This window comes from Dama dama, chromosome 22, assembly GCF_033118175.1.
Source record: "Dama dama isolate Ldn47 chromosome 22, ASM3311817v1, whole genome shotgun sequence".
NCBI lineage: Eukaryota > Metazoa > Chordata > Mammalia > Artiodactyla > Cervidae > Dama > Dama dama.
Window position 1 is genome coordinate 50,923,608 of NC_083702.1, and position 12,166 is coordinate 50,935,773.

Here is a 12,166-nt window from a genome sequence, read left to right on the forward strand (position 1 = left end):
CCCTCACCTGAGCATGCTGATACCCTGATCTCAGACTTTCAGACTCCAGAACTGGGAGAGATCCATTGGCTGTGTATAAGCTACCCAGTTTGCGGTGTTTTGTGAGAGCAGCAGGAACAGACTGAGACACCAAAGTTCCACACCTCGGAAGTGACAGAGGTGGAGTCTGAGCCGAGGCCGTGCGATGCTACTCACCGCAGCGGGGTGTGTTTGGCAAACATTTGCATTAGTCTCATGTGCCAAAGGTTCCTTTCCCCTCTGTACCTATGCCTCTAATCACATGATACAGACCTGCAGGTAATGCCTAATCTACCATCTAAGATAGTGGTCCCCAACCTTTTTGGCACCAGGAACCAGTTGTGGAAGACAATTTTTCCATGGGCCAGGATTGGGGGAGATGATTTTGGGATGATTCAAGCACATTACATTTACTGTGCACTCTATTTCTATTATTATTACATCAGCTCCGCCTCGGATCATCAAGCATCAGATCCTGGAGGTTGGGGACCCCTGACCTAAGACCTGACTACACCCAGGCTGGTCCTCAGACCAGGAGCATCACCAGGGAGCTTGTCAGAAATGCAGAATTCTCAGTCCTGCCCCAACCTCTTGCATCCAGTTTGAGAAGTGCTGATCAGATCCTTACTTTCCTGATTCAATATAAGGAGCTGCCTCCCATCTCCCTGCTCCTGGGGCCTGGGCCTCAGGAGGTTGGGGAGTCTAACATATGATTTTTCCATTTCCATTGTTGTGCTCCCTTCATGAACTCTTTCCTGATGAGCACCCTTGCTCTCTCCTTTCTCCACCTCATCTCACAGGCACGCGAGCGTCTGAACTGTACAGTCTGTCAGCTGCCTGATTTAGCACCATGCTGCCTCCCAGGAAGCCCCCATGTTAACTGTCTCACACACGCAGAGGGTGGAGCTCAAAAGTTCAAAGACTGATTGCAGGGCAGATGTAAATTATCACTCACTAATCAAATGATCTCCATCCAATTGAATGACACAGCAATCTGGGAAGAAGACATGAGTTCTGTTTGGGGGTATTTTTGCCCCATAGCAACAGACAGGTACTCCGACAAGTGTATCTCCATCAATTGAGTGACCTGGTCCTCCCAGTGTATTGTAAAAACCATGCACTTAGAAGGAAGAGGAAAGAGCGGCTGAGGTCCTAGAAGTGTCGTCAGGGGAAGAGGGGAAGGTCAGGTGCTTGGCAGGAGCTGAGGGTCTGATTGACGCCTTCCCCAGTGACTGACACCAACGTGTGCTCAGTCTCTAAGTTGTGTCTGACTCTCGCGACTCCATGAACTGTAGCCCACCAGGTTCCTCTGTCCATGGGGTTTCCCAGGCAAGAAAACTGGAGTGGATTGCCATTTCCTTCTCCAGGGGATCTTCCCGACCCAGGGTTTGGTAGAAGGCACTTAAGACTCGGCCTGTGTTCCAAGGGGGAGGCTGGCTCCTTCCTCCTGCATCTGGGGGCACCTGAAGGACCTCAACAAGTGAAGACTGTAACTACAAGTTCACTCCCTCCAGGCCAACGTGACTGGCCAGTCCTGCAACTGAGCACTTTTCCTGTCTGAGATGATTTTAATTCTCAAAAATACCCAGGAGGGCACTTCCTGTCCCAACCTGAGCCCATTTTATAGGTCAGCTGAGTATCTGCATGCTTAAGTGACTCACTCAATGTCAAGAATCTAGCTGTGGCCGGGCGAAGACTGGAACTGAGGATGGGACCATCCAATGCTGGACCACATTCCCAAAGAAGAAGAAAAGCACCTGAGTCCAGTACCTTCCGCTCGGTGCCTCCACAAGACCACCCAGCAAAGTTCTTGCCTCCAGGGACTTGGAAGTGCCCCCTGCTGCTTCCTGGATCCCAGGCCCCACTATGTGTCCACCCAAGGTGCAAGCTAACACCTGTCCTTCCCTGCTAACTCCTAGGTGCTGGATTTACAATCAAGGGCAGGAAACCTGCAGAAGACAGACGGACTCACGGTCCAGCTGTGAAGGCAAAAAGGGAGAGTACCATCTTGAGCATCTTTCTACTCCATCTCCAGACCGTGGTCTCATCTCTTCTTCCAGAATGTCCTGAAGAGCTGCTCTGCTGTTCTGCCCCTCTCTCCCTAAGTCTGAGAAGCTCAGAGCCTTTCTGATCCTCAAGGACTCAGAGAGGAATGAAGCATGCTGATCAACAGGCCCTGTTTACACTGAATGTCAGCCCTGTGTTAGGGACAGACTCAAAGGACTCTATTCAGCCCTTCAATCAAACCTACCTTCCTGCCTGGGACCCTCCAGAGACCAGAACCTGAGGAACCTCCCCACATTTTTAAATTTTAGATTTACTTATATAACCTGGTTGTGCCAGGTTGCAGCATGCAGAATCTTTAGTTGCAGCATGCAGACACTTAGTTGCAACATACAGGATCTAGTTCCCTGACCAGGGATCAAATCCAGGCTCCCTGCATTGGGAGCTCAGAGTCTTAGCCACTGAACCAGGGAATTCACTCTCCCCCCATTTCATTCCCTAACATCCTAAACTAACTGGCCAGCCTGTTGCAACAGTTCAGCTCCTCTCCTTCCTTACCACAGGAAATCAGATGTACTGAAAGCTAAAACCCTTCGGATGAATGAGTCCCCCACCAGCCCAGCACAAAAAAATCACTCTTCAGCTTTGTCACCCAACTGAAACCTAGCAATGCAAAGGATCTATAATTCTTCTACCAAAATAGGTTTTGTGGAGGAAAGTGTATCTCTAACTGCAATAGATCCAGCACCATAATCATCATGGCATTTTATTCCTCTGCCCCTTCCTGTTGAATGCTCCTGTGTCAGCTCACATAATCCCTTCCACTGCTTCACAGAGAAACGCCGAGTCAAACACAAATCAGTTTTATATCTGTAAGACACCAAAGGGCAGAAGACACGAGAAGGTCATTCGCCTTCTCCCTTTTTCATCCATTTCTGGACCCTCGTTTCATTTTGCCCCTGCTAATCATGTGGCTTAAAACCAACATTTCAAATTCTCTGTGCTGCTTATCACTAAGCTGGGACTGATCAAGGCAGATCCTTACCTACCAACATAAAAAATGAGAGGCCGACAAACTTAGCAAGCACCAGACCCTCTGAAAGAGAGGCAATATTATATGCGAAGGAAATAAGAGGAGAGCTGAAATATAAACTGCCAGGTATTAATGCAAAGTAATAAACCAGGGAAAGGCCCAATAGCAACGTTTTATGGAGACAAAGCAAGAACTTCTCCCAACAGCAGGGGAGGCCAAGAACAGGGCTTCTAATCTAATAAATCAGAGCGGAATAAACGAACTATTAACAAGGCCTGGCAAGTGTATCTCAGAAGACAGCTCCAGGGAAAAACAGACAGAGCTTAAGGGTCACCAGGGGTGCTGGATTAAAAGTCCACAATCAAATCCTACAATGCCACTCGAACCTTATTTAGTTCTATTGAAAGATACTGATAGTGAGGCTTCCCTGGTGGTCCAGTGGTTAAGACTTCACCTTCCAGGGCTTCCCTGGTGGCTCAGTGGTAAAGAATCTTCCTGCCAATGCAGGAGACATGGGTTCAATCCCTGGTCTGAGAAAGATCCCAAGTATAAATAAATAAAATTACATTAAAAAAAAAATCACCTTCTAACACAGGGGTGCAGTTCAATCCCTGATCAGGGAGCTAAGCTCCCACATACCTTGCAGCCAAAACCCCAAAACATAGAAATATCCAATAAAGACTTTAAAATGGTCCACATCCAAAAAAAAAAAAAAAATCTAAAAAAAAAAAAAGTTCCAAAAAATGTTGATGGAGCACAGGCTGCGTACCAGACACATGGGGCTCAGAGAATGCCCTAGACTCTACTGTGGCAGTCTCGTGGCCAGCTGGGACGCCCAGAGGAGGACAACAAGAGAAAGGTGGGTCAGAATGAGAGGGGGTGCTGAAGAACCAGACCACAGCAGGAGGCAGGCTGAGGCCCCAAAGAACCAACACCTATTTTTGATGATTCCTCTTTCTTTTTTTTTCAGGGGTGGGGAGGGCGGTTCCTGAACTGTCCAGTCTTGAGCTACCTGCTGTCCAGACTTAAGTGTCTATTTGATTTATATAATAATGACTACTTTATCCTCACAAAGCTCTCATGACCCACTAGCATGGCTTGGGGCACATTTTCTCCAAGTCTTCGCTCTTGATGTTTTCTTGCTGAAGCCAAGATTAAAGAATGCAGAGTCTGGCCCCAGAAGAGCATAAAATCGATGATCCAGTAACTAACTGCTGTTCCAGGCTTGGGTGGGAAGGTCAAAGGACAGTCTAGCCACCTGGACATAAGGGTCCCCCAAGTCTTCCCTTCCCCCCACACCCAGATGAGAAACCAGAAGGAGGCTACAGGCATTTCTACCTCAACTGTTGCAGCTCCAATGGCTGGTTACAGACCTCACCCCAATTTCAATCCAGGCTCAAAGATACCCACCCTACCCATCCCTCTCATTCCCACCCCCAATGGCCTCTACAGAAAGCCCAGGTACAGAGAAGTAAATCAAAACTGTCTGCATCTCCATAGGAAACAAACTATGGTTACCAAAAGAGGAAAGGAGCGGGGAATGATAAATTAAGAGTTTGGAAAAAATTGGTAAAGACTACTGTACATGAAATAGATAAGCAAATACTTTATGGTTTCATCCACATGCAAAAAATAGATAAGAAGCACAGGGGATTATATTAAACATCTTGCAATAACCCATAATGAAAAATAATCTGAAAAAATATATATAACAGAACCACTTCACTGTACATATGAAACTAACACAAAATAGTAAATCAACTGCACTTCAATTTAAAAAAAAAAAAGAAAAATGAGGAAAAAACTTGCTTCTCTAACAGGCTTTAAGGATGAAAAACCAAACACTTCCTTCCTCCCAAAAAAGATTCACCAATAAATATTTGCTAAGTGACTGATCTATTTTTTGGAATCCATGTGAACTGAAAAACAAGAACCATGGACCAGACAGAGAGACCTAAATGAAACTAATCCTGGGGAGAAAAAGAGGATGAGGACTAGCCATAGTGAGTCATTGAATGCTATGAAGCAATAGGGTGGTGGCCCTGCTGAAAAGGAGTTAAAAAGATAAAGACACAATGAAAAGAAATTCACAACCAAATCACTTCTTTCTCCCTTCTCACTGCTGGAAAAGAACACTAACAGAAATAATTCCTTCCTCCGGCCACCTAAAATCTATTCAAAAGTTTTCTCAAAGAAACCTTGCATGCACAATGTTATCAGCTGCAAAAGACTATTAAAATCAATAGCTAACTCAAGCATCCCAGCTCTTTGAACTGAATCCTCCCCACTTCCACTTGAATGGGCTCTCGGAAATCATTAAGAGCTGCACAAATAACCAAGACCCCTTCCGGACAAGTCAGATAACCCAGAAGTGAAACTTGCTGAAATCTTCAATGAAAAGAATCTCTAAGGGCAGTTTCCAACAAAAGCATCTTTGAAGGCCTGACCCTCCTGTGAACTGCACGGTGGATTACTGCAGTCACGAGACATTAACACTATCCCTATTCTTCGTGTGCACATCCCTTTGTTCTTCTGGCTTTTTAGTGGGTTGAAGTGAAGCTCACCCTGGCAGCTGAAGATTCCCCTAAAATCTAGTCACTCCTTATTCCATCTGCCCAACTCCCAGTAAAGGCTGGCAGTAAAGCCTTTGAAATAAAATGGACCCATCTGCTTAGGGAAGCATCTTACATCTGACCCATGCACAGCCCAGGAGGGAGAGGAGAGCTCCCTCAAAGATGGTGACATTATTAAGGTGAAACGTGATGTCCAACATCCCTGAAGCTACAGGGTGGAACAAAGCAGGGGCAGAAAGAAGGACTTAGGAAGTGCCCAGCGGCAGCTCTTGCAGGGCAGAGTGGCCTTCTCAAGGAAGAGGTGACTTCAGCAGGCTGGCTGGCACATGGCCCTCCTCTGCGTCCAATCTCTCACCCCCGTAGCTGAAGGACCTCAGGAAGGACGGGGCACAGAAGACTTACAGAAATCAACGTACAGCAGAGGGGTCAGCGGGGGCCAAGAACTTCAGCCCCTCCCAGAAAACAGCTAAAGAAGAAAACTCCAAGGAAACTATTTTTAGAGAAACAGAATGTTAATTTTTTTTTTTTTCCCTCCATTCACAAGGTACTCGAGAAGTTGTGACAGCATCAGAGGAATGAGATCATGTATGAGTTTGCTAGGGCTGCCATAAAAAATACCACCGACTGGGGGGCTGAAGAAATAGCCATTTACTGTCTCACTGTTCTGGAGGCTACAAGTCCAAGATCAAGGAGGCAGGGAAGAGCTGATTTCTTCTGAAGGCTCCCTCTTCAGCTTGCAGACGGCCACCTTCTCCCCGTGTCCACACACGGTCTTTCTTCTGTGAGCGTGGACCTCTGTCCACCCTTTGTATGTCCAAACTTCCTCTTACAAAGACACCAGTCAGACTGGATGAGGGTCCACCCACGTGACTTCATTTTAACTCAGTCACCTCTTTAATGACCCTGTCTCCAGTCACATCCTGAGGTCACAGGGGTTAAGACTGCGATGTATGAAAGTAGGAGGGGAATCAATTCAGCCCAAAACAAATGACAATGACAGTAACTGTCCTTTAAAGCAGGGCTCTCCAACCTCCGCGATCTAATGCCTGATGATCTGAGGTGGAGCTGATATAATAATAATAGAAATAAAGGGCACAACAACTATAATGTCCTTAAATCACCCTGAAACCATCCCCGCCATCCCCTGGTCTGTGGGAAAATTGTCTTCCGCAAAACCGGTTCCAGGTACCAAAAAGGTTGGGGACCACTGCACTTAAGGCATCTGATAATCAGATTATGCCAGGTCCTTGAGGCACCTTGGTTTTTTAAACCTTTGCAGAGTTCCCATGAGGCAGATATTCTGCTTTACAAGTCACACAGTTAGAAGGTGGCTAAATAACCCACAAGCTTAAGAATAGCGGTAGGTCTGAGCCCAGGATGCAGAAGAGCAAGGCCTCCCTTCCCCAGCTCCAGGGGAAAGACTGTTTCTAGACGGCAAATTCTTTCAGACTCCTCAGTTCAATGATCCTCAGAACACCAGAAAACTCATCCTTCAAAGTCTGTCCAGGATGTTGTGACAGGAAATGACACATCATGGGGGTTTTCTGATCTTGTTTTTTTTTAAAAAAAAAAAGCTTCAGGGGATTAATCTGTGAGTTGAGTTCTTAATAGAGATTTGATTTTACAGTGTCAAAACAAGACAACTGTAAACAGGGCATCTCTAAGAATGAGGAGGGGGCCTGCAGACTTCATGGGTTCTGGGCCATTATTTACTCATAGAATTAGCAGATGTGAGTGTGGAATTGCTCCCCTGGCTTGAAATAATGCAATGTGTTTTTCCTAATGTAATTTGAAGAGTCTGTTAATACAATAATCCAACACAAACTTTAGAAGTGATATGGGGAATTGTGGCCAGCAGTCACTTCAGTAACACCCTAAAGGAAACTTGACTAATATTAGGCCTAATCAAAAGCAATTAGGGAGCTTCCCTGGTGGTCCATTGGTTAAAACTCCCCACTTCCACTGTAGCATGTGCAGGTTCAATTCCCGGTCTGGGAACTAAGATTCCACATGACATGCAGTGAAGCAAAAACAATATCTTTAAAGTGTTATTTAAAAACACACACACACACAATCAGATAAGATAAAGATTAACAAAAAATAAACCAAATATAGTCAGCCCTCCATATCTGCAGGTTCCACATCCGCTGATTCAACCAAACAAGGAACAAAAATATACTTTTTTAATTTTCTAGGCTCTCACCTTCTGAGAGGGACAACGTTCTTTCTATAGAATAAACTTGCTTCCACTTAAAAAAAAGTCCAGAAAGTTCATAACCAAAACTTGAATTTAACATGCACGGGCATAACATTCACATTGTATTTACTATTTACACATGATTTACATTGTATTAGGTATTGCAATGTAGTAATCTAGAGGTGATTTTAAAGTGCAGAGGAGGATAGGCATAGATTACATGCAAAGACTAGACCATTTTATATAAGGAATTTGAGCACCCGAGGATTCTGGTATCTTCAGGAGATTCTAGAATCAAGCCCCTGAGAATATCAAGGGAAAGCTGTATTTGACAGCTGTTTTTAAACTGGCAGGCATTTCAGTGCTCCCATGACTTTCTAGAAAATCCAGGGACTCTAAGAAATAAACCTTCTAATGCAATATCTAATGCAATAATAACTCATTAATGCAACATCCCCCACCCCTCAACACATACACATACAGAATACAAACCAAAGTCAGGAGCTGAATAGTGCCAAGAAAAAAATATTCAAAATTATGTGTCTCTTTCCTCACTTTTTTCTATTATTTACTCAAGACTTAGGGGAACTCAGGCCAAAAAAAACAGTGTTTTACAAGCCAAGGACTTAAGAGACTTGGCCACTATTTGTGGAGTCCATGTGCTACAGGACGCTTCATGACGACTGTGGCATGGGCCTTATTCTGGACTCTTCCACTGAGCCCACGAAGGAAGTCTGTTCTCAAGAAAGGATCTCATTGTCCATTAAACCTTCCATGATATGGGTCAGCTCGGGATATGAATTTTAAACAGCTTAGTTAGTTAGGAAGAAGGAGGCAGAGAATTCTCTGGAAGCCAGACAGCCAGGTTCAAATCCAGACGTAAGCCTTTACTAGTTGTATGATCTTGGGTAAGTTACTCAAAGTCTCTCAGCCACAATTTCCGCATCTGTAAAATGGAGTAAAAATTGGAACCCTCCTCACAGAGTCATAGTGAGAGTGAAGTCACACAAGGTATTTGGAAGATTTAGTGAACACTCGATAAAAAGCTGCTATTAGTCTGGATTGCCTGCTCAGTCATGTCTGACTCTGCGACCCCACAGACTGTAGCCCATGAGGCTCCTCTGTCCACGGGGATTCTACAAGCAAGAATACTGAAGCGGGTTGCCATCTCCTGCTGCAGGGGATCTTCCCGACCCAGGGATCCAACCTGCATCTCTTCTAGCTCCTGCATTGACAGGCGGATCCTTTACCACAGAGCCACCTGGGAAGCCCATTAGTTTGGATTAGTACCAATCTATATATTGATTATAATATAAAGTATAAAGTAATAAAACTGCATTGTTTAACCATAACAAGATACTGCTTCATACCCACAAGGATGGCTACTATCAAGAAAACAGAAAATAACAAGTGCCAGTGAGGATGTAATGAAATTGAAACCCTCATACACTGTTTGTAAAGACTATAAAATGGTGTAGCTGCAACAGAAAACAGTACAACGTTCCTCAAAAAATTAAAAACAGAATTATTATATGACACAGCAATCCCACTTCTGGACATATGTCTGAAAGAAGTGAAGGAGGATCTCAAACAGATATTTGCAAACCCATGTTCACAACACCACTGTTCACAACAGCCACGAGGTGGAAGCAATGCACACATCCACTAATAAATGGTTAAAGCAAATGTGGTACATACATGCGATGGAATATTATTCAGCCTTTAAAAGGGAAGGAAATTCTGACACATGCTACAACATGGATGAACCTTGAGGACACTGTGCTAAGTGAAATAAGTCAGTCACAAGACACACACCAAGAGTCAAAATCCAAAGAAACAAGAAGTAGAATGGTGCTTGCCAGAGGCTGGGAGTAGGGGGCCATGGGGAATTGTTTAACGGATACAGTTTTGCAAGCAAGCAGAGTCCTGAAGATGTGTTGCACAGTGATGGGAATATATCTAACATTACTGAACAGTACACTTAAAAATGTTTAAAATGAAAAAAAAAAATGTTTAAAATGGTAAATTTGGGGATTTTTTATCCCCTGGAGCAGCAAATAGCCACCCACTCTAGTATTCTTGCCTGGAGAATTCTTTGGACAGAGGAGCCTGGCGGGCTATACCATGGGGTTGCCAAGAGCCAGACACGACTGAAGTGCCTAACACACACACACTGTGTTTGCCTACAAGATTGCTCGAGAAGTTGTGGAGCTCACTGCCAGAAGTCCTCCCCTTAGGGAGAGGATCAGGATTGGAGGGGTTTTGAGGAAATTAAAAGAAACCTTCTGACTGAGAATGGATTCTATTTCAGAGCTTGGAGACAAAATCCTTCCCCTGGGAAACTGCCTCCAACTCACTCATCACATCCTCAGAAGTGGAGACCCTACTTTTCATTTCAGAGATGTTATCACCAAGCTATTCAAATAAGAGCCTTGATAAGGAACATTTAGCATGAGATGCGATGGCTCCAAGGCAGTAAGGGCTTAGAGATACCAGTGAGGCCAGAGGGGCCCACAAGCAAGCTGCCAAGTCCCAGGCTCTGCTGAGAGGTGCAGGCTCTATCTTTCACGTCCAGGGCATCCCTTTAGAGGGGATCCTGTGGCGTGTTGGGGGAATGAGCCCAGTTCTATCCATCAGCCCCTGGACTCCAGTTCTTATAGAGTGACTGGGTCACAGATAACGAAAAGCACATTTCTGGGCATGCCAGACCCCAGGGAGCATCACACCAAGTGACGAGATGCTTCAGAAGGGACTGCCCTCCACAGACCTTAAACCTCTGTTCTTATATACGAGCTCCTCCCCTCCTTCCCTTGCTCTCAGGGAGAGTCACTTCCAGCACGAGTCTGAGCCAGAGGAAAGCAGGGAGGGAAACGGATGGAGGCAGGGGAGCCTCGCTGGCTGCTCTCACCCTCAGGCCTTCAAACGGCCCCTCCGCTGCCAACCCAAGTTCCCTTCCCCAGCACACCCCCCACATACGTCAGCAATGCCGCTGCCATTTACGAAGCATTTGACATATTTGCATGTGTTATTTCCATCTCTCTCACACAGGTCAGGGGCTTCCCTGGTGCCTCAGAAGGTAAGGAAGCTGCCTGCAATGCAGGAGACCTGGGTTCAATCCCTAGGTTGGGAAGATCCCCCGGAGAAGGAAATGGCAACCCACTCCAGTATTCTGGCCTGGAGAATTCCATGGACGGAGGAGTCTGGCAGCTACAGTCCTTGGGGTTGCAAAGCGCTGGACACAACTGAGCGACTATCACACACCCAGGACAGGTCCAATCCACTAGCTTTACAAACCAGCATGTGTAGATTACTCAGCAGTGTACACACGGCCCCTCACACCTGAAAGGAGGGACTCAGTATCTGTGGAGGGAACACCCAGGTCCCTCTGAAAACACCTGTGTCTATTAAAATAGAGCCAATTAAATGTCCTAAGGAAAGCCTACCTGCTTCCAGGTAAAAATGTTCTTTTCCACATCCATCGTCTGATGAGAAGGCAATAAAGACTCTGTGCTGCCGACAGACACCAGTTCCCAAGTACACACATCCCAGAGCTTCCCCTGTGCCTGTGAGTAAGTGAGGTACCCCGCCGCCAGCAGACTGCTGAGCTGTAACACACCATTCGATGACCGTCTTGTTTCACTTTCTGAGCTTTTTCTTTCTGCTCAAGAAAATCCAACTCGGCTGAAAGCAGGAAAGAGAGTGATGGGGAAGGGTGGCACAGGATTTCAACCCCAAAATGTTCCTCAGCTACATCCTGGATGCTTGTTAAGAAAACCTTCATCAGCAAAACTGATGTCATACCCCACAGTGGTATCTCCAAGCTGAATCTTGTTCCAGAAGGACCGTTCAAGAGCCAAAAGTATAATTTCAAACAGGAATTCCATTCTTTATTCATAACTTCCAAAGGGCATTAACAGGAATTTATTCATTCAGTGAGTCAATAATAATATTTACTGAGTTCCTACTTTGGAGCTGGCAGTCAGGTACATGCCAGGGATACCCAGGGAGGAATGAACAGACAGAGGTTCTGCCTACAGGCAGCCTCTATGTCGACTGGGGGTGGGGGAGGTAAAAAGGAAAAAGAAGAAATTAATTTCAAAGAGTGATATGTGCTTTGAAGAAAATAAAAGAGGGTGATGTAATAAGAGGGAATTCTTTAGAACAGATGGCCAGGGATGGTGTCTCCAAGTGGGGGTAACATGTAAGCAGAGACTAATTCATGGACATCAGGCAGTCTTTAGGAACAACAGCATTTTCTGTAGAGAGACTAGCAAGTGCAAAGTCCCTGGGGCCATTTTTGAGACAGAAAAAAGATCCACGTGACTGAAGCACGGCCAGTGA

General features: G+C 45.4%; 1 protein-coding gene across 5 annotated transcripts in view; it reads right to left on the reverse strand.

Moving 5' to 3' along the window:
- The window catches only part of CHST11 (carbohydrate sulfotransferase 11), a 268,035-nt gene that overhangs the window by 223,597 nt on the left and 32,272 nt on the right, over positions 1–12,166 (reverse strand). The window lies entirely within an intron of this gene.